We start from the raw sequence: 19,120 nt of genomic DNA, 5'->3' as shown, positions 1-19,120 counted from the left end.
ATTTCTAATCCAAACTATTTATCAATTTAAAATTTGACCCTAGAGAATTAACATGGTCTCTCCTGTTATTTACAGTTTTCTAACTGAGACAACAAACTGCATAATATATTGACTTTTCACGTTGGGCAAGATTCCATTAACAACTCAACGTAGGATTTAGGAAACAGGTCAAATGGTCAAATCCGGAGAAAGTTATCTTTTGTAAAAAGATTTATTGGGAAAGATTTACTTTCTAGAAGAAGAAATATTTAAATAAAGAGTTCAGTGAACAGTTATTTCAGGAGTTGGGGAATAAAATAAAGGAAACTTCGTCTCAGAGGGTGGTAGAAAACTGCTCAATAGTAAGTATAGCACAGTCACTCAACTCTGAAAAGATGCGTGGTCCCAGAGGCAGCCTTCTGAAAGCCCTGTTTTGCAGGGCTAATTCAGTATTAGTTACTGAAATTTGGGAGATCCTGGGAGACAGCCTCAGCACCTGGGACAATGGGGACTTTTGGAAAGATTGATGAAGCAGTTATTTGCCAACAGACTGAAATGTTTCAATTTATTGCAAACTGGTTTCATCTTTATTGTATCCTGTGGCGAATGTCAGGCTCCATCACACATTTAACAATTTTACTTGGCATGAGATTTCTGCCTACAAATCCAAGCATACATAATCAAAGAGATCTCCTGTCCTTACGCATCTGTTCTCATACTGCAACTCAGGTCAGCAATGTACTAGCATACACGGTACGGACTGAATATTTGTGTACCGCTAAAATTCGTATGTGTAAAATCTATTGTGATGGTATTTGGATGCAAGGCCTTTGGGAGGTAAGTAGATCATGAGGGTGGAGCCCTTATGCTCAATCTGTGGTTTTTATAGGCTAAGGTTGAATCCTAGCAGAGAAGAGGGCTAAGAGGACCCTGACGAGGGTTTGGTCAAGGAGAGAGACTTTGTTAATAGGAATTGCAATCAGTGCTACCTTTGGTCTTACTTTTATACAATGAATCTATTTATTTTGTTTGTTTCTCTAAGATTGGCACCTGAGCTAACATCTGTTGCCAATCTTCTTTTTCTTCTTCTTCTTCTTCTTTCCCAAAGCTCCCCAGGACATAGTTGTATATTCTAGTTGTGAGTGCTTCCTGTTGTGCTGTGTGGGACACCGCCTCAGCATGGTCTGACGAGCGATGCCATGTCCGTGCCTAGGATCCGAATCAGTGAAACCCCTGGTTGCCAAAGTGGAGTGTGTGAACTTAACCACTCAGCCACAACAGGGCTGGCCGCTATACAATGAATTTAAATCTTAATTTTCTCAAAGTTATCATCACACATTGCTTGAGAAAATTCTATCTAAGAGTACTTGTCCTAAGTCAATAACAAATAAGACAGAACATATGATAAAGAGAGAATTTTTATTTTATTTTTTGTGAAGTATCATTGTCATTTTGTGAGATTTATGATTTATTCTTTATGATTGCTTAGTTTGTTTACGTGGACTGGGTTTTCAATATGTTCTTTTGTGTTTTGTAGCATGTACAAATTTCTGTGAATAGATGAATAAGTGAACGGTCATAAAATGCTTCAAAATTGTATACTTTCTGTTTCAAAATAGTCAATATGATTCAAACATAATTGTATCACAAATTTATAATAGTTAACGGCATTCTGAAACATGCATTGTTTTACATGGTATGATCTTAGTTTAGATTTCCCCAAAGGCCGACCCTGAAACAAGTAGTATATTTGTAAAGTAATCCTAGTAAACATGAGTCTGATAGGGAAGTGAGGAAGGGAGAAGGGAGAAGTGAGAAGGGAGAAGGAAACCAACAGAGGATGCACACCTGACTACCTCTCCGCAAGGAGATACCATGAAAGGATATCATGGAGATATCCTCCATGGGTTGAGGATGCCAGGGGTATTTATCCGCCAACTCTTCTTCCTCATACATTAGTGTCACTTTGGGTGCATTGTGTTTCCAGCACTTCCAGCCCACCCAGTATAGGGACCAAAGAATTCCACTGTGGCCAAAACGCCCTTAGACTGAGAGACAGATACAAGAATCCACCAGGTGTGTAGAAAATATTTCCAGGAGACCTCCAGGATTGGGCTAAGACTATATGGACTGGATACTGACAGCATCTTCTCCAAGTACATAAAACAAAACTATTCTGAAGAGTCCATGTTTCATTCATATTATATGAGTCCATATCTCATTCATACCAATTTTAATATGAAAACTTTGCAATGAGAAAAGGAGATACAATGGCTAAGAAATTATCAGATTTATGGGCTGATTTTAAGGCAGATGGAGAATGATCTATTAACTGATCTTGCACCTTTTTTTCTACTGGCCTCGGACAAAAAAAGTGGCATATATACCAAATAAGAAGTCTTTTGAAGTCAAAAATTGAAGGTTGCAATATTTTGGTATAGCCTCCTTAGAGGAAAATCTTAGATGCTCAGAGATAATAAGGCATGTGAAAAGGAAAATGAAATGTGGAAATTGGTAAATGCAATTAGATGATGATTACTGGAATGAAAAGCTAGCATTGTTGTGATTGAGTGTTACCAGGCAGCAAGAACTAGGTAACGCCAGTGTGAAAATGGACCCATTAACCTTCAAAATCTATTTAAGTAGAGGCAGTATTTCTGAATGAGTTGAAATGGGAACAAACATAAAGAAATTACCTTTCAATGTATTTACTAATGTGAAAATATCATTGCTGATTTTGTCCCTGTGTAATTTTTTGAATTATTTTGTATGTGTTCCTTGCCATCATTCTGAATAGTCTTATACTAAGGCAATCAATGTGGAAAAAATCTTATTCTTAAGCCAAATTTTAAAAAATGTCTTTTTTATGGTATTCAGTCATACAATAATGATATTCACAGGTTAATCCTGTGAAATTGCCTCCTACAGGGTTCATTAAGTATTGTAAACACCTAGGTTAATATCTCGATTCAATTTAAAGAAAGCTGTTTATCCATATAATGGATGCTTACTTGCTTAAGATTTTCTTTTTTTCCTTGAGGAATGATACTTAAGTTACACACTATGGTCATAAAGTTTGGAAATATATGTAAAAATTATGTATTACTATAAAAATGATTTGTTAGTGTCATCGAGTCTGACTCCTACCGACGCTGTGGACAGCAGAGCAGAACCCTGCCTGGTCTTTTTGGGCCATCCTCTCACCTTCTGGCACTATATCAGACAATCCTCTGCTGCTATCCATAGGGTTTTCATGGCCAATTTTTTCAGAAGTGGGTGGCCAGGTCCTTCTTCCTGGTCTGTCTAGTCTGGAAGCTCTGCTGAAACCTGTCCACCATGGGTGACCCTGCTGGCATTTGAAATACCAGTGGCCTAGCTTTCAGGATCACAGGAACATGCAGCCACCACACTACGACCGCTGAGAGCTGGGTGGTGTAATTCCCTGACCAGGACAAGGACTCAGGCCCCAGAAATGAGCACACTGAATCTTAACCACTAGACTACCAAGGCTGGCAGTTAAGATATACAAAACATTACACTTTATATTAAACATAGGCCTCTTTGATAGGCTTCAAAACTGACTCTACTTTATACAAAAACCTATATATAAAGAATATTACTATAGAAAAGATACACATCATTGAATATTTGAAACTATTTTATTGTAATATGTATGTTATTATTTGTACAAACTTAGAAGATTAACAATATAAATATTTAAAATATAAAATATAGAACAAATTTCTTATTTCTTTCACAGTGCTGAATTCATGCTTGGTAGATACTCAAAAATTATTTTTGAAAATATGTTATAGATAGCTAGGTAGTCCTTTTAACTTCAGATTAAAATGCAGTATTTCTTATAAAGCCTTTTTCTGTAAATTTGATTTAGAGCTACAAAGTGATAATTGATACCATGACAGTGGCCTTTATATTTAAAGAATGGCATCTTAGTATTGAATAACTAAATTTAAAAAAATTGTTTGAAAATTGTTTACCATTCTTGACATTTTAAAAATATATATGTGTGCTTCAGGAAAGATTACTTCTTTCTTCCATTTTGGCTGCCTTTTTTTTTCTTCTGTCTTTTTTTACTGGCTAGAATCTCTAGTACAGTGTTGAAGCAAAGTGGTGAGAGTCACTGTCCTTGTCTTTTTCCTGATCTTGCCAGTAACCGTGTTGGTTCACAGCTTTGGAAATTCCCCTGGGGAAATCTGAAATTGGCCCAGGTACGTGGAGAGCAGGGAGAGACCAAAGAAAGAGATGATCACTCCAGATTTGTAGGTAGCAAGTTTAATAAGCAAGGGAACTTATGGAAGATGCTTGTCTTGGATGGCTGCAAGATGAGTAGATCTCCACACCTGCCTGCCAGAATCTTAAAAGTTTATAGCCTTATCTGGGTTCAATCACACATACAGTCCAGATGGTCTCAACAACATGTTGCTCTCTCAAGGTTGCATCCTTGAAATGACTCCCACTGTGGGAAGAGTGGGCAGAAGTTACATTCCAAGGACAAGGGAGGGCATGAGGAACCTCCAGTTGCCCAGGGTCCAGCTCGAAGGTCAACCAGTGGTCATGTCCTCTCGATGACCTCCTCCAACAAACCCTTAATTCTTTCCCCACTAACTAAATTGTTAGTCATTGAACTGTGATAGATGCTCCACCATGTTGAGGAAGTTCCTTCTTTCCTAATTGCTAAAACATTTTATAAGGAATAGATGTTGGATTTTGCCAAATGCTTTGTCTGAATTTATTCAAATAATCACTTTCCTTTCTCCTTTGTTAATTTGATGAATTACACAGATTGATTTTGTAATCAACCTTATAGTCCTTGGGTAAACTCCTCTTGATTATGATGCATTATCATTTTTATATTGTTGAATTCAATTTGCTAAAATATTTAGGATTTCTGGATCTATTTTCATAAGGGATATTACTCTGTAGTTTTGTTTTTGCTTTTTGTCATCTTGTTATCTGGTTTTAGTGTCAGGATAATACTGGCCTCCTAGATGAGTTGAATAATATTTTCCCTTTTTAATTTTCTGGAGTAGTTTGTGTAGAATTGGCACGATTTCTACCTTAGATATTTTATAAAATTCACTACTTGCAGTAATGCAGTCATGTGGGCCTGGATGTTTCCTTATGAGATGGATTTTAACTACAAATGTAGTATATTTCACATTTACAGGGCTATTCATGTTATATGTTTCATCTTGAGGTAGCTTTTGTACTTTTTGCTTTTCAAGGAATTTGTTCCCTTCATATAAGCTGTCAAGTTCAGTAGAACAAAGTTGTTTATGATATTCCTGCTGTTATTCATTTGATATCTGTATGATTTACAATGAAAACACCTCTCTCATTTCTGATATCGGTCCTTTTCACTGTCCTCTTTTTCTTTCTTTTCTTTCCTTTTTTTTTCCCCCTCTGATCATTCTAGCTAGAGGTTTATTAACTTCAGGGACCTTTTCAACAAATCAGCTTTTGGTTTCATTTATGTTGTCTATTGTTTTCCTGTTTTCTCTTATCTTGATTTCCACTTTGATCTTTTTTACTTCCTTTCTTTCACTTACTTTGTGTTTAATATGCTGTTTTTTCCAGGAGCTCCTCTGAAGTTATAAAGAGCAGAGCTGCAAGATGTGTGAGCAGCCAATTAACACAAACCAAAATGCAAGCAACAGCCAAGCATTTATTCACTGACTCCTATAGCACAAGTGAGAGGCTAAACAGCAGAAGGCTCTGCTCCACACCTGTTCCTTCTTCCCCTTCTTGCAACCCAGCCACGGGAGGGGAGCTAGGTGGATTGGCACACAGGCGGAGGCCATCTCACTGCTGAGCTAGGCCCAAACAAAAGGTTGCCACAGTTTTATGGATTTGGGGATTAGGGGAGGAGGAGGGGAAGTTCAAAGTTTGGAAAAGTATGAAGTACTGAGTCAGAGTGGAGAAGAGTGTCTTCCAAGTTTCCTTCTCCTTCCCCCATAATGAGGTCTCCCTCAGAGCTTCCTGAGGAAGGGCTCAGCAGAAAACTCCAGATAAAGAGGCCTCTGAATGAAGACACCTGGGCTAGGACTTCAGCAATGTATAAGAGCACCGCGAATGGAGGGCCTGAGTCTTTCACTGCAACTCCATTTGGAGGCTGTGTGTGTTGTGCTGGATGTGCACCAAGACTGCTGTGGGGTGAGTAGCTTTTCCCCGTGAGGCCTGATGGGTAAATCCTTTGTAACTGTCTATGGTTGGGCCTGAAAAATTATACTTTGGTTTTTAACAAAGATCTAAACTCCTTAGGTTCCCTTCTCTGTGGTTTTTTTAGATAGAAGCTAAAGTCATTTATTTGCAACCTTTCTTCTTTCTACTATGGCTATTAATTGCTATGAATTTCCCCCCAATTACTGCTTTAGTGGCATGCCACAAATTTCAATATACTGTGTTTGCATTTTTATTCAAATACTCTTTTATTTTCCTCTTAATTTCTTCTTTGAGCAGAGAGATTTCTTGTACTGATTTTTAGTTAAATTCTATGTGGACAGAGAACATATTTTGAAGAACTTTAGTATTGTTAAATTTATGAGACTTGTTTTATGGCCCAAAATGTAGTCTATCTTGGTAAATGTTCTGTATACATTTGAAACACATTTGTAGTTAGTTGTTAGTTGCGTGTTCCGGAAGAGCCTTAATTAGGACAAGCTGATTGATAATTGTGATCACGTTTTCTGTATCCTTGCCGATTTGTAATTTACTTGTACTATCAATTGTTGAAGGCATATATTTAAATATCTTTTTTTTGTTTCTTTGTGCAGTTCTATCAGGTTTTGTTCTTGCATTATGAAATTCTGTTATTAGGGACGAAAACCATTTATAGTTAATTATGGATTGATTCCTTTTATAGATGCTATTTTAAATTCGAAGTGTCTTTAACTACCTTATTTTAAAATACATCAAATTATATTTTAAAATAACTGAAGAATGCAAAACTGAAGATTACTGCATGCTAGACTATAGGTTATTTTTTTGGTCTAGCAGCATAGTGCTCTTTAAACACGTCATAATTTTAGGAAAATTCTCTTACATTAGATAATTGAAAGCATATGTGTTTAAGGCTGTTTTATGTTGGATTAATTTGACTTTTTTCTGTTTTTGATTAAATTTAGCTGCTTCAAGCTCCTTGAATTTCTTTTTTGCTTTTTCTGTGATTATCACCATCCTTTTCTGTAGATCTGTGTTTTGATATTCAGTAGTGGTTATTCTCCTCATTGTGGTTTCAAATTCATTAATTATCTAAATGTGTTGCTTGGTTTTAAAACTTATTTCTTTAGGTCTGTAGTTTCATTTTCACCTCATTATTTTGCGTATTATTTTCACTATTATGGTTTTGTTTTAGCATACTCATGCTTTAATTTTGTTTTTCAAAAATTAAGACCACTTGAAAAAACTTTCTTCTTTTGAGTTATGTTTTCTTCTATATTTCTTTTGAATATTTTTATTTTGCTCATATATGGTTGGTATTTGTTGACATTTTATCTGTAATTGATTTGTTTGAGAACTGAGTATGGCTATTATTTATTTGTTTTTTTGGTAGACTGAGTTGAAACATTGATAAGTGGAGAAGATTGTAATAAGGCAATATACTATATTTATTATAATATTTAGTCTTTGTTTCTCTTCTGAAATTTGATTGTGTTCTTGAAATAAACTAACAGGGTGACAGCCAGAAATTTAGATATTTTTTCCTTCAATTCATTGAATGGTCACGGATGCTTTATATACGTATAGTTTGGAGACAGATGTATTGTTCATTTCTTTAACTCACTGGTTTCTCCCTAAAAGCTATTCCCATTATTTCTCAGTGTGAGAGAGAAAATGATAGATACCCAGCCTGTTTCATTGTCACAAAATCCAGGGACAATACCAAGAATTCTCAGGATCTTGCTGACCTGCCAGTCCAGGTTCTGAGAGTTAAGCAATGGTTGGGCATGAGCCCTCTCTCTATTCTTTTCTCCTCCTATTTGAGTCATTTCTTTGTTTGTATTTTCAAAGAACATTGTATAAAATTGTGTCCTTTCACTTGTTTAGTTGAGGATGATATTTTGTTACTGCTGCATTTTTAGTTCACTTATAATTTTAGATATCAGAGGAAAGCAATTTTTTGTTGCCATCTCATTTCAATATTGTAACCTGAATTCCTCATATTTTATTTTATCAAAATGGTGTTGGACCAATGTATTAGTTTACAACTCAGAATTTCAAATATTGAGTTTCAAACTAAGATACTTCTCAATATTTCAAATAATTTAACATTGCCAAGTATTATTAGCAATAAGCTCAATACAGGTAAGAATTATAGTTAAGCTTTAATATCTATGTATTAGCTTAATGAATAAAAATTTCCATTCTGCCATAGAACATCTTTGGATATTCATAAATGTAGGAATAAAGTCTTTTCTAACCCTAACATATAATGCATATAATTGTTCACTTACTGACATAGCAAATTACTTTTTCTAATCATCAGAGGCAAATACACTATCTAGTTTACCTTCTAAAAGGAAAGGAAATAATTTGTAACACACAAGCCTTCGATGTTTATTTTTAATATTATAGCACTAATCTTTATTCACAAAATAATTTAAAATCAAGCTGTATATGTGAAGTTTTCATCAACGTAATATGATTCATTGCACTTTGTTTTAATGTCTAAAAGTTTAGACCAAATAAAGGTTGTATTTCAGTAAAACACTTTTTTACTTTCTCAGACATGCTGTTCACCAAGTAAAAGAATTTTCATATTCACACGTTACCTTTGTAGATGGGGGAAAAAGCAAGGAACTCATTATAGATGGTTGAGAAAAGAATAACCTGGGGGGAGATAGCATTGATCTAGCCATATGCTCAGCGGCTATTATGTTCTGCAAAGGGCATTGAGATCTACCCACACTGGAGTTTGAGGCTGCCGACAGCTGGCTGCCTGTTTTCTATGGCAGCCAGGTGTAATTCCTGCTGCTTCTGAAGTTTTGGCTCTAGAGGCATCAGTATGACTCCAGGGAAGATCTCAGCTGGTAAGAGTGAGCATTTCCCTCCACTTTTGCACCCAAGAGGGTAGAGTAAAAATGTATTTCTGGCTCCAAAATAGAGTTACACTGATTGAAAATCACCCTTGATATTTACTCTCTAATTTAAACACAGAAAAGCACATTAAGTTGTAGGAAAAGTGTTGTATTATGTTAAAAATAGAGGAATTTAAACTCAATTTTTGGGAGCTCAAGTAAGAGAATACAGGCACTCACATAAACTGAAAGAAGAGTGTTTTTCTACCTGGGAAGAAATCAACAGAAGAGATGCAAACCCGGGTACAGTGCTCTGATCAACCAAATCATATACAATTATTTGATTAGGAAACATGAGGATATTAAATAAGAGCTAACAATTTAGACTACATGCTAGTTTGTAGTTAACCTGGATTTAATTTTTGTGTGTGGAGTGAGGTAGGGACACATGTAGTTTGGGAAGTGTATAATTACCAAAGGACCATTTTCCTCTCATTTGTAACATCAGCGTGGATACACATACATGTTTCCATATATATGGATCTGTTTCTGGTCAATTGATTTGTTTCTGTTTCTCTAAACTTTCAACACTATCACTTTTGTTAGCTGGTAGGAGAAGGCTCACAGACTAGAAAATTAATTGACTTTTACATATCAAGTTTGTGTGTATATGAGTACATGTGTGAACATATGTATTATTCAGTCCACAGCTAAATTATCTTACAAATTCTGATCCTTTATTAGTAGATGGGGCAGGAGGTATGACTCTATGTAGAAAATAATTTTTAAATCTTTTTAGGTAAATACCTATTTGTCTTTTTCGCTACAAAGTGGAATAAGTAATCACGCTGTATTTTTTCCTTGATATACAAAGGCAGTCATTTCAATATTTCACAACAAAATAACATTTATTATAGCTTTTTAGAAATCTTTCATCACATAAAAGAAATTTCCCTTCACCCTTAAAATACAAAGGGCTTTTTCATGAGTATATGTTAGAAAATATCAAACACACTGACAATATCTATTTAGATAATTATGTTTTTTATCATTTAATCTCTTAATGTGCTAAATTGTGTAAATGGATTTTCTAATTAAAAGCAACCCTGTATTCAAAGGATAAATCAATTTAGTCCCTGTGTTATTCTTTTTGTAAGATGCTGAATTCATTTTTATAATTTACTTAGAATCACTTAATATACATCAATGTGTGACACTTGGCCTTAATTTTCTTACCTAAATTTGTGAGGAAGTTATGTTACATTAGTAAATTGGTATAGAATATTAAGGCTCATATATTAGTCTGAGGATATTTTTATATTCCCTAGAAAAATTTAAAATAAAATCGGCATTATTATTCCTTGAATATTTGATAGTACATTAATATCCAACTGGCCTGGATAAGAGCTTTCTTTGTGAAAGTTTCTCCTTAAAAATCTTCTATTGGCTCAATTTCTTTAATGAAAAAATCTGATTTTATTTTCTAATATTTTCTGAGATAAGTTTTGCCAGTGAAACAATTTTCTACAACTTCTTTGTTTTCAAAATTACTACTATAATTTTAGATAAAACTCTCACTGTTTAATCACTATGACACCAGTAGATATATATTTATATTGTTCCCTATTGTATATTAATTTTTCCTAATTTTTATTAACATTTTTAGATGTGTAATATTATTCTGTTTGAAATATCAGTTGTTTACATTGTTATTCCTTTCCATTCTAGCATTTAATTTCAATAAGTTTTGTTTTTATAATTTATTTCCTTTTATTCTGTTTGCATTTGTTCTGCTACATTTTTCCAACTCTTAGGTTGGATTCTTCCTTAATTTTGAGCTGTTCTTTATTTTAATTCATTTCTTTCTTCATTTCTACTGTAAGCATCTTAAGGATATGCTCCTTCCTTTACTAATTTTTCTCGGTTTTCTGGGATTTCTTTTATTTTAGACATTGAACCAGATATCTTTTATTTATCGATTTTTAAGTACAATAGTCCTGTGGTCTGAAGTATGCTTTGTATGATTTCAGTTCTTTAAATATATTGAGATTTGTTTCAGGGAGCAGAATATGGTCTATCTTAATGAATGATCCTTGTGATTAGAAAACAATATTCTCTTGTTATTGGAGGGGGAAATGTTCTATGAATGGCAATAAGGCCAATTTATTGATAATTCTGTCCAGATCTTTTCTACCTTTACTGATACTTCTCTCTGCTTGCTCCGAGTTTACTAAGAGAAGATTTGAAATATCCCAAAATATCTATTCTACCTTTTGACTAATTATTGTTCAATTATTACTTCATGGATTTTTAAGCTCTGTTGCTAGGCATATACCCATTTAGAATTTTTTTATAGAAGACACTACTTTCAAGGGATTCTTCTTATGTTTAATTTTTAATCTGTCTCGGTATGTTTTTTCTTCCTTACTCTATCCCATTGGAGGAAATTTGGGCATACTTGATATATGGTTTGCTTAATTTTGAACAATTTTCAACCCTTGTTTTAATTTATCTTTTACTAGTTAAATAATAAACAACTTTATTAGAAGTCTGTTTCTGGTTGCCTCTACCTGACTTTTTGTGTGTAGTTTGTTCTGAGGCTCTGACAAAAAAATCACTGTTTGATTTAGTCATATTATTTAATAGCCTTTTGACTCAAGATCTTCCAATCTGGAGAATATATTTCTTACATAGCGTTTTTTTAAATTAACTACAAGGATCCATGTCAAATAATTATAGACATATTTATAGTGGAAGGCTTTAATCTTTATCATTCAATGCTATTCAGAGCAATAGGTGCAAATCAGACTGATCCATATAATTCTTTGCCTAATATGTAGGATCTAGCACAAACTCACTGGGATTCTCAGGTGGATTGAGGTGGGATATTTTCTAACTTTTCTGCTGTCCTCTCTGATGTTCTTATTATAAAGTATACTATAAAATTATAGCTAATCTTTGCCCTACTAAACATGGCTCTTCTATTCTTTACACTCATTTGACAGAATTAATTGTTCAGATTTGTAGTGTATGAAGAGATTTATAGTCCAAACTTGTACCCACTGATCCCTAGATTTGCTTCATATAGTTCTTTTTTCATATGTGAATTGTAGTATGAGAGGAACTATGGGTGGAGTTGGAAAAAAATAGCACTCATAGAAAACAAAAGAAAACGACCAGTGTCATAGTTATGATTACAGACATTCAAATAAATATAAAGCATCTTATATTTGTTCTTTCTGTCTATGTTCTTTCAGTCTTGTAGATTTTTTTTCTCTTTTCGTGGGTAAATATGTACCAGTTTCTCATGATATCTAATAACTTAATGCAAGAGATTTTCCTTTAGTGGAATTTTGTCAAATGTTGGGTAAAAATTTGACCCATACTTTACTTTGTTATAGTTTTTCAGCTTACATGTCTCCCAAGATATTTTAGTGGAGACAAATCATTGTATCTTTAGGAAGCATTAGCTAAATCTCTTTGAAATTAGAAATTCCTGTTAATTTTGAAGTCATCTTGGATCCCATTCTTCCAAATTGAGTCAGTTTATTGTCTCAGCCTTTTCTACTTTAAATTTTATAAATCTACACTTTTGTTGTTGACAGTGGACATAATCACAAATTAAACTGCTTGCACTAAAGAGTTTTGAAAGTCAAGAGGATATTTTCTTCACATGAGAAGATGAATGGAAACCTGCTACATATATTCATATAGTTATTAGTCTTTTCTAATTGTCTTTATTTGAAATGTTCACATTCCCTCACCTGAGTCCCTGTTCATGTCAAATTTGTTCAATTTTCTTGACTACAGTTAATCAATTCTAAAAATAAGAGTTTACAAGTAAATATAAATGGCATGTTGATGGCCATCATGGCAGTGCCAGCAGAAGACAGAATTTGCATATAAAAATGACCAACTCTGTAGTATCATGTTCCTACTTGGATCTACTCTCCTTCAATCACCTCAGTCCCCATCAAGCTTTCATGCCTTGTGTCCCAGTTCATCAGTGGATTTACCTCTCCTAAGGCAAATCAATTAAATTGGTGTAGTTATGTTTTGGTGATAATAGAATAATGCATTGCTTTCTCTCAATAACCAATTGTTAATTAAACAAAACCTATAAAGTCTTTGTAACAGAATTACTATTCTTGAGAACGTTATGCTTTGTCAGAGTTTTCAAGCTTTTAAAGATACTTCACAGATTCTACCTCTTCAGGATCCTAGAGTTCTTCCTCTGGACACTTTATCTTAAGCCCATGACTTTTGGTTAATATTAATGCCAATCAGGTACACTTTTAAGCAGAAATAGTAACTTGCAAGGCTGTCACATAGGAGATACTCAATCGATAATAGCTACTTTCTTTCAGTGCAGGTAGCTTATCTTAAATTTTATCTCTGAATTCAAGAAACACTTATCTTTTCCTTCCCTGCCAAACCCATGTACCCTTCTAATTGTTTTCTTTGGCTTCCTCTACATGAGGCTGTATACTCTTTTGTTTTAGACTGGAGGTGGTTCTATTTTTTCTTCGCTTTGGAAAATGCAGAGCGACTGAAGGGCACTCAGAAAGGGGGATGTTTTTAGAGACCCATATTTAAGTTACTGCTCAAGGTGGTAGGGGAAAGTCTGTAGTAGTTAAACTCTGAATGAAGATGTTTGAATTTTCAAAAGAAGCTCCACGATTTTCAAGACTACTTAATCTAACTTTTAACTCTTATATGTATTTGATAATAACTTTAGAGAAAGGACTTGGCATAGTATGCCAGAATGTGCAATAATAAAGTATGAAAACGTAAGTAAATATATAAAATTACTTGAGTCTAAAGTTAAACTCCAAATACTAAAAATGACTTTGATCTTTTCTGAGTGACAAAAAAGAAAATCCCTTACTTAGGTAATGTTACTTGGTTAAGTGGTTTGGTTAAGGAACCAAGACAAAAATGACAAAATAATAAAACATAGAGTTTGAGGAAATAAAACTAACTATCTGATCTTTTGCCAAACCAAACCATTTCAATTTTCTTTGCCGCTATCCTGCAATTAATATGCTAATGACAGTATAATACTGGCACAATAACGAGATACTTTAGGATTTAGTGGGTTCTACCTGCTCATTTTGTGTCCAGCCAGATGTATAAACAGCTGAAAATTATACTGTCAGAGAAGCAAAACCAGAAATGGATGTTATACTTTGGGAGCAAATTTACTAAAGGAAGACTGTTTTCCCCTCAATGTAAAAGAAACCGTTCAGAAAGAAATCTCAACTAAAGAATGTTTTCCAATTATTTAGAGTTTTTCATTGATTTAAGCTAAGAAATTTAGGTCTCTTTTGTTCAGTTTATGTCCACAATGCCTAGAATGGTATTCATCACATTGCAAGTATTCAATTAGTATATTTTTGAAAGTGAGAATGACAAATACAGAAAAAGATGAATATTATACAATACTTATTGGAAAATGGATAATGTCGAAATCCACTTAGACATACTAACATAGTCATATGTATGTGGTCGTATTATATTTATTACAAACAATATTATTTACTCATGTGATACTAATAAGAAATTATCCTGATAGAATGCAAACAGGTTGTTACCATGATAGTTTGTTTCTTCTTTTTTCTCTTTAGTTATTTTTGCTCTGTGAGTGTGTCTATGTTCATTTGTGTATGTGTGTTGAGGTATATGTCTGAGAATTAAATTGACTAAGGGTAGAGACAAAAGTGATAAATCTCTAAAAGTATAAACTAATTATCTCTTGAAACTAATAGGTTTTGTATTATTCCAGTTTTGTGCATGTCTGAATATTTGTGCATATGTTTATTTCATGTGTGATATGTACAGGTGTATATGTGGATGAGGTAGGTATAGGTATGAATTGATATGGACTTTTATACAGGGATATAATGAGTAACAAAGTAATAAAATAAAGAACATGCAAAGGAAATGAAAACAGTAGAGAGTACGGAGTACTCGTCACAGAGAAAGGTCAGTGTGTTCCAGTTGGGGACCAAGATGCAGCTGATGGACAATCTAAAATCATAAATCAATAAAGGGCAGATCTTAGGAGCATAAGGATGAGTGATATGGAGACAATATATAAGAGTAGTAAGAATAAATATATAATGAGATGTTTTAATGTGATTACCTCAGACTATGAGTCTATACTCATGCAAAGAAGTAAAATGATTTTTAGATGAATATTTTAATTCCACCAATAAAAATACAAATAAACTGAAAGTGTACGTATGTGAATTTCAATTTTTGAGATTTCTCAGTTGAATGCATTTATGGGATAATTTTCTATTTATTTCACTTAGATTTTTCACCTGGGTGTAAAGACATGTTTCATGGAAAAACTAAAATTTATACAGTCTTGGACAAAATAAAATTGGATATTTCCCATGTTTGATCTGCTTCCCAGACTCATCTTTGATTATACAATGTATACACTTCTGATTGGAGACATCTGTTAAATTTATAAATTCATGGTTGCCTGCCAAACAACATCACGGAGGAGGAATGCACCTGCCGTAGGAAACTGGAAGTGATTCAAATGAGTGAACCCTGTCCAGATTACTAGAAATCTCAAAGCCTAGATCCGTATCATATATATATTTTGGCTGAAACTACAGCTTTATAAGCCACAGTTTATCAATTGATGATGGACGGATCATGTTTTAATATTCATGACCAATGCCAGGAAGAAACATTTTTAACTCACATATAAGACTTTAAGGGATAAAAATGGATTTTATTCTAATATTCCCTTCTATGTATATACAGAGATGGTGAGTCCACTGTGAAACAAGACTCAGATTAGTCATGGTGCCCCACAGAGCCTTCTGGCACTTATCTGTCCGTACTAGTAGGAGTGGGGGTGGCAGGCTCCCAATATCATGCAGGGAGATGTGTAATGTGTTTACCTAGATCTGTGAGGTGAGATTCTGTAATATAATGAACACAATAAAAATCATAGTGTGAGCTGAACATTCATAGGCAACTAAGATTTATCAAGCTCTTTGGGAGACACATTAATGTCAATTCTTACCTTTAACAATTGAGGAAGGTATTATAATACTCATTGGACATGCCTCTCACACATGCGTGTGCGCGTGCACACACACACACACACACACACACACACACACACACAATGGTCAAATCAAATTCTGACTGAATCAGATAAAGGAAGTACAGTCCTGACTTGCTTTTTCCTACATTTTCACATGACTTGGTTTATTGAACCAATATTTTGTGGGATTATCTTGTCACGTTATTACACTCATGAGAAGGATTATTTTTTTTACCAATCTAAAAGGAGTCATGTTCTTGTCTGGTGGTGGTTGTGTAATTGAAGTAAAAAAAAAAAACAAAACTCATTGAAGTAGAGAACAGCAAAGTCTTGAAGGTGAAATATTTCTATTCAAAATCGGAAAAACCTTGGTTACTTTATGCATACAGCAGGTAAGACTTAAGAAGTTGGTCTATGGCTTTCTAGAAAAGTATTAAATGGACAAATAGAACTCATCATTTAGGAGTGAAGAAGAGACTAATAGCAAAGGAGAACTTTAGCCATGAAGTCACCTTTTACACCAGGAATATTAAAGCAAAATTGAGAAACCATTTTGTGAGGGAGAATAAAAATTCGGGATAAGAATAAAAACCAGTAATGGGAAAAATTTACTTGGGAAACTATAAAAACAATTATTCTCAAAGCTTCACTTACTTCTTGTAAATGTCTGGTTATAATTACATCACAGTTACATATAATTTCTCTATCTTGGCTTACACTGGGTAGATATGAGGATATACATATCTTTAGCACACGTAAGCAGAGAAATAACTCAATTAGCTTTGTGAAAATTTAATAGGTTAAAGAAAAAATGTCTGCTTATTTTTATATTCTTTTTACCCAAGCTTCAAATATAATATCAATAATTCATATTAACTGCTGTTAAATATTCTGCTGCTCAAGTGGAACTTGGAGTTTGAATCAGAAAACAAGCATTCCTTTTCATAGAACTGTTCCCATAACCTAATGTTGACCCATTGGATGAAATCTACAGTAGGCCCTGTGAGATTTATCATCACTTCAAGATAACAAAACTTTCTTCAGCCACTTAATTCCAAGAAACAGTCACTTTAGTAACTCTGTCCACATTAGGGTAATCAGAATTCTAAAATTCATCAAGTTTAGAATTTTCCCTGTCTTCTTCAGTTTGAACAGACTGCCTCGAATGGGTGTCATCTTTCATCTTTAACTTGTCAGGTCCTCCCCACCCCAACACAACTCCCCTGGCTCCACCTTGGACTTCCATAATGTCAGAGCATGGAGACTGTGGGGAGGTAAGAAGACGGGAGGAAATTAAAGTTTGGACATTGGAACTGATGTGCACTGGGTTTCTGTGGAATTGCAGATATTTAAAGCTGACTCTCAGGGAAGCGTTAATAGCGTTTTAAGAAATCCATCTTCAAGACTTTGCAGTTGTTTTCACTTAAATAATAATATTTTTTAGCATCTAGCATCTAGAGAGACTGCAGTAAAAAAAGTGGGGGACAGCCCCAGTGACCTAGTGGTTAAGTTCAGTTCATTCCACCTTGGCAGCCCAGGTTCAGTTCCCGGGCGTGGACCTACACTACTCATCTGTTAGTGGCCATACTGTGGTGGCAGCTCACATAAAAAGGAAAAAGGAAGATGGGCAACAGATGTTAGCTCAGGGTGAATCTTCCTTAGCCAAAAAAAAAAAAAAAGGGGGAGAAAGGACAAAATACCTCAGTCTAAAATATGCCTATGAGTTCCAGGCACAGGAAAGAAGCCAGTATGGTTGGAGCAGAGTGCGATGACAGAGAGAAGGTACTGAGGTCAGAGTACATGCAGGATGCATAGAAAAAAACAGTGACTGTCCACATCACCCAGAGATTCTGATTTTTGGGGCAATAGAGACTTGCATTTGAAAATGTTTAAAATGCCCAGTTATCTTACCGTAGAGCCAAATCTTGGTACCACTGTTGAAGGATGCTGCCAGCTGTTTTTACTCTGAGCAAATTGGAGATCACTGAAGTCATCTAATCTAAATTATATATTTATCAAAAATATAAATTTATAAAATATTACATATTGAAGTATATTTTAAAGTGCCTAAATTATATTTTTAAAGTATTGTTTTGATGAAAGGCATTAGGTATCAAGGACAGAACAGAGAGACCAGTTAAGTGGATATGGCAAAATTACACACAGAGATGACTGGGTATCAGATTGAGCTGATAGTGAAGTGGGGAGAAATCATTGAATCTGTTTGAAGTGTAGCCCTGATGTGACATTCTGGAGAATCTGATATGTGATATGAGTAAAAGAAAGGAGTCAAAGATGACTTCAAACTTTTTGGCCTGAGTAACTGGAAGAATGAAGTTGCTGTTTACTAAGAGGTATACAAGCTATGAAGAGAGAGGCATAGGAGGAGTGATCCTGATATTTTCAGGTCAAATGGTGGGGGTAGGTATTTAGGTTGCCAGGAGTATTTTTAGAAGGAACGCAAAGTCAGAGGGGCTGTTCCTCTGGAACTTTTGGAATGGCAGAGGCCATGACAGGCAATTCACTGGGCACTCTCCAAGATCTCTGGCTCATTCTTGAGTCTGACTGAAGAAGTCAGGAAGTCTAAGGAGCTGTTTAAACAGAGTGCTCTCTGGACAATGGCTGATGAAGTGATGGAGGCCAAAGTAGCTATGGCTAAATTAACCCCATGGAGTCTCTTTTTCTACCAAATCTCTCAAAAAACTTAGGTATGGCACTTGAGGTCATTTCTTGGGGAGAGTTCAGTTTCTTTCTGAGCAGAGCTATCAATTGACATCCTGCCACAGGCAGGATTTTCTAACCACATGTTTGAATTTAGTGTTCTCAAGAATGAGCTGGAGCGTTTTATTACCCCCACAGTCTTTAGGGGACACAAATAAAACTCTCCACATTGTCATCTTGAAATCTGAATCAACTTTGAGATGAAGATAAAACCTCCCATTGACACCCACCCTCACTAGGGAGTGTGGGGTACAATATTCGCTTTATAGAAAAATTCCTGCATTTACTCTCCTTGAGGACCCTATTATAC

The sequence above is a fragment of the Equus przewalskii genome, chromosome 27 (assembly GCF_037783145.1).
Source record: "Equus przewalskii isolate Varuska chromosome 27, EquPr2, whole genome shotgun sequence".
In the NCBI taxonomy this organism is placed as follows: domain Eukaryota; kingdom Metazoa; phylum Chordata; class Mammalia; order Perissodactyla; family Equidae; genus Equus; species Equus przewalskii.
The sequence above is the reverse complement of the archived record's forward strand: the minus strand, read 5'-3'. Positions refer to the sequence as shown.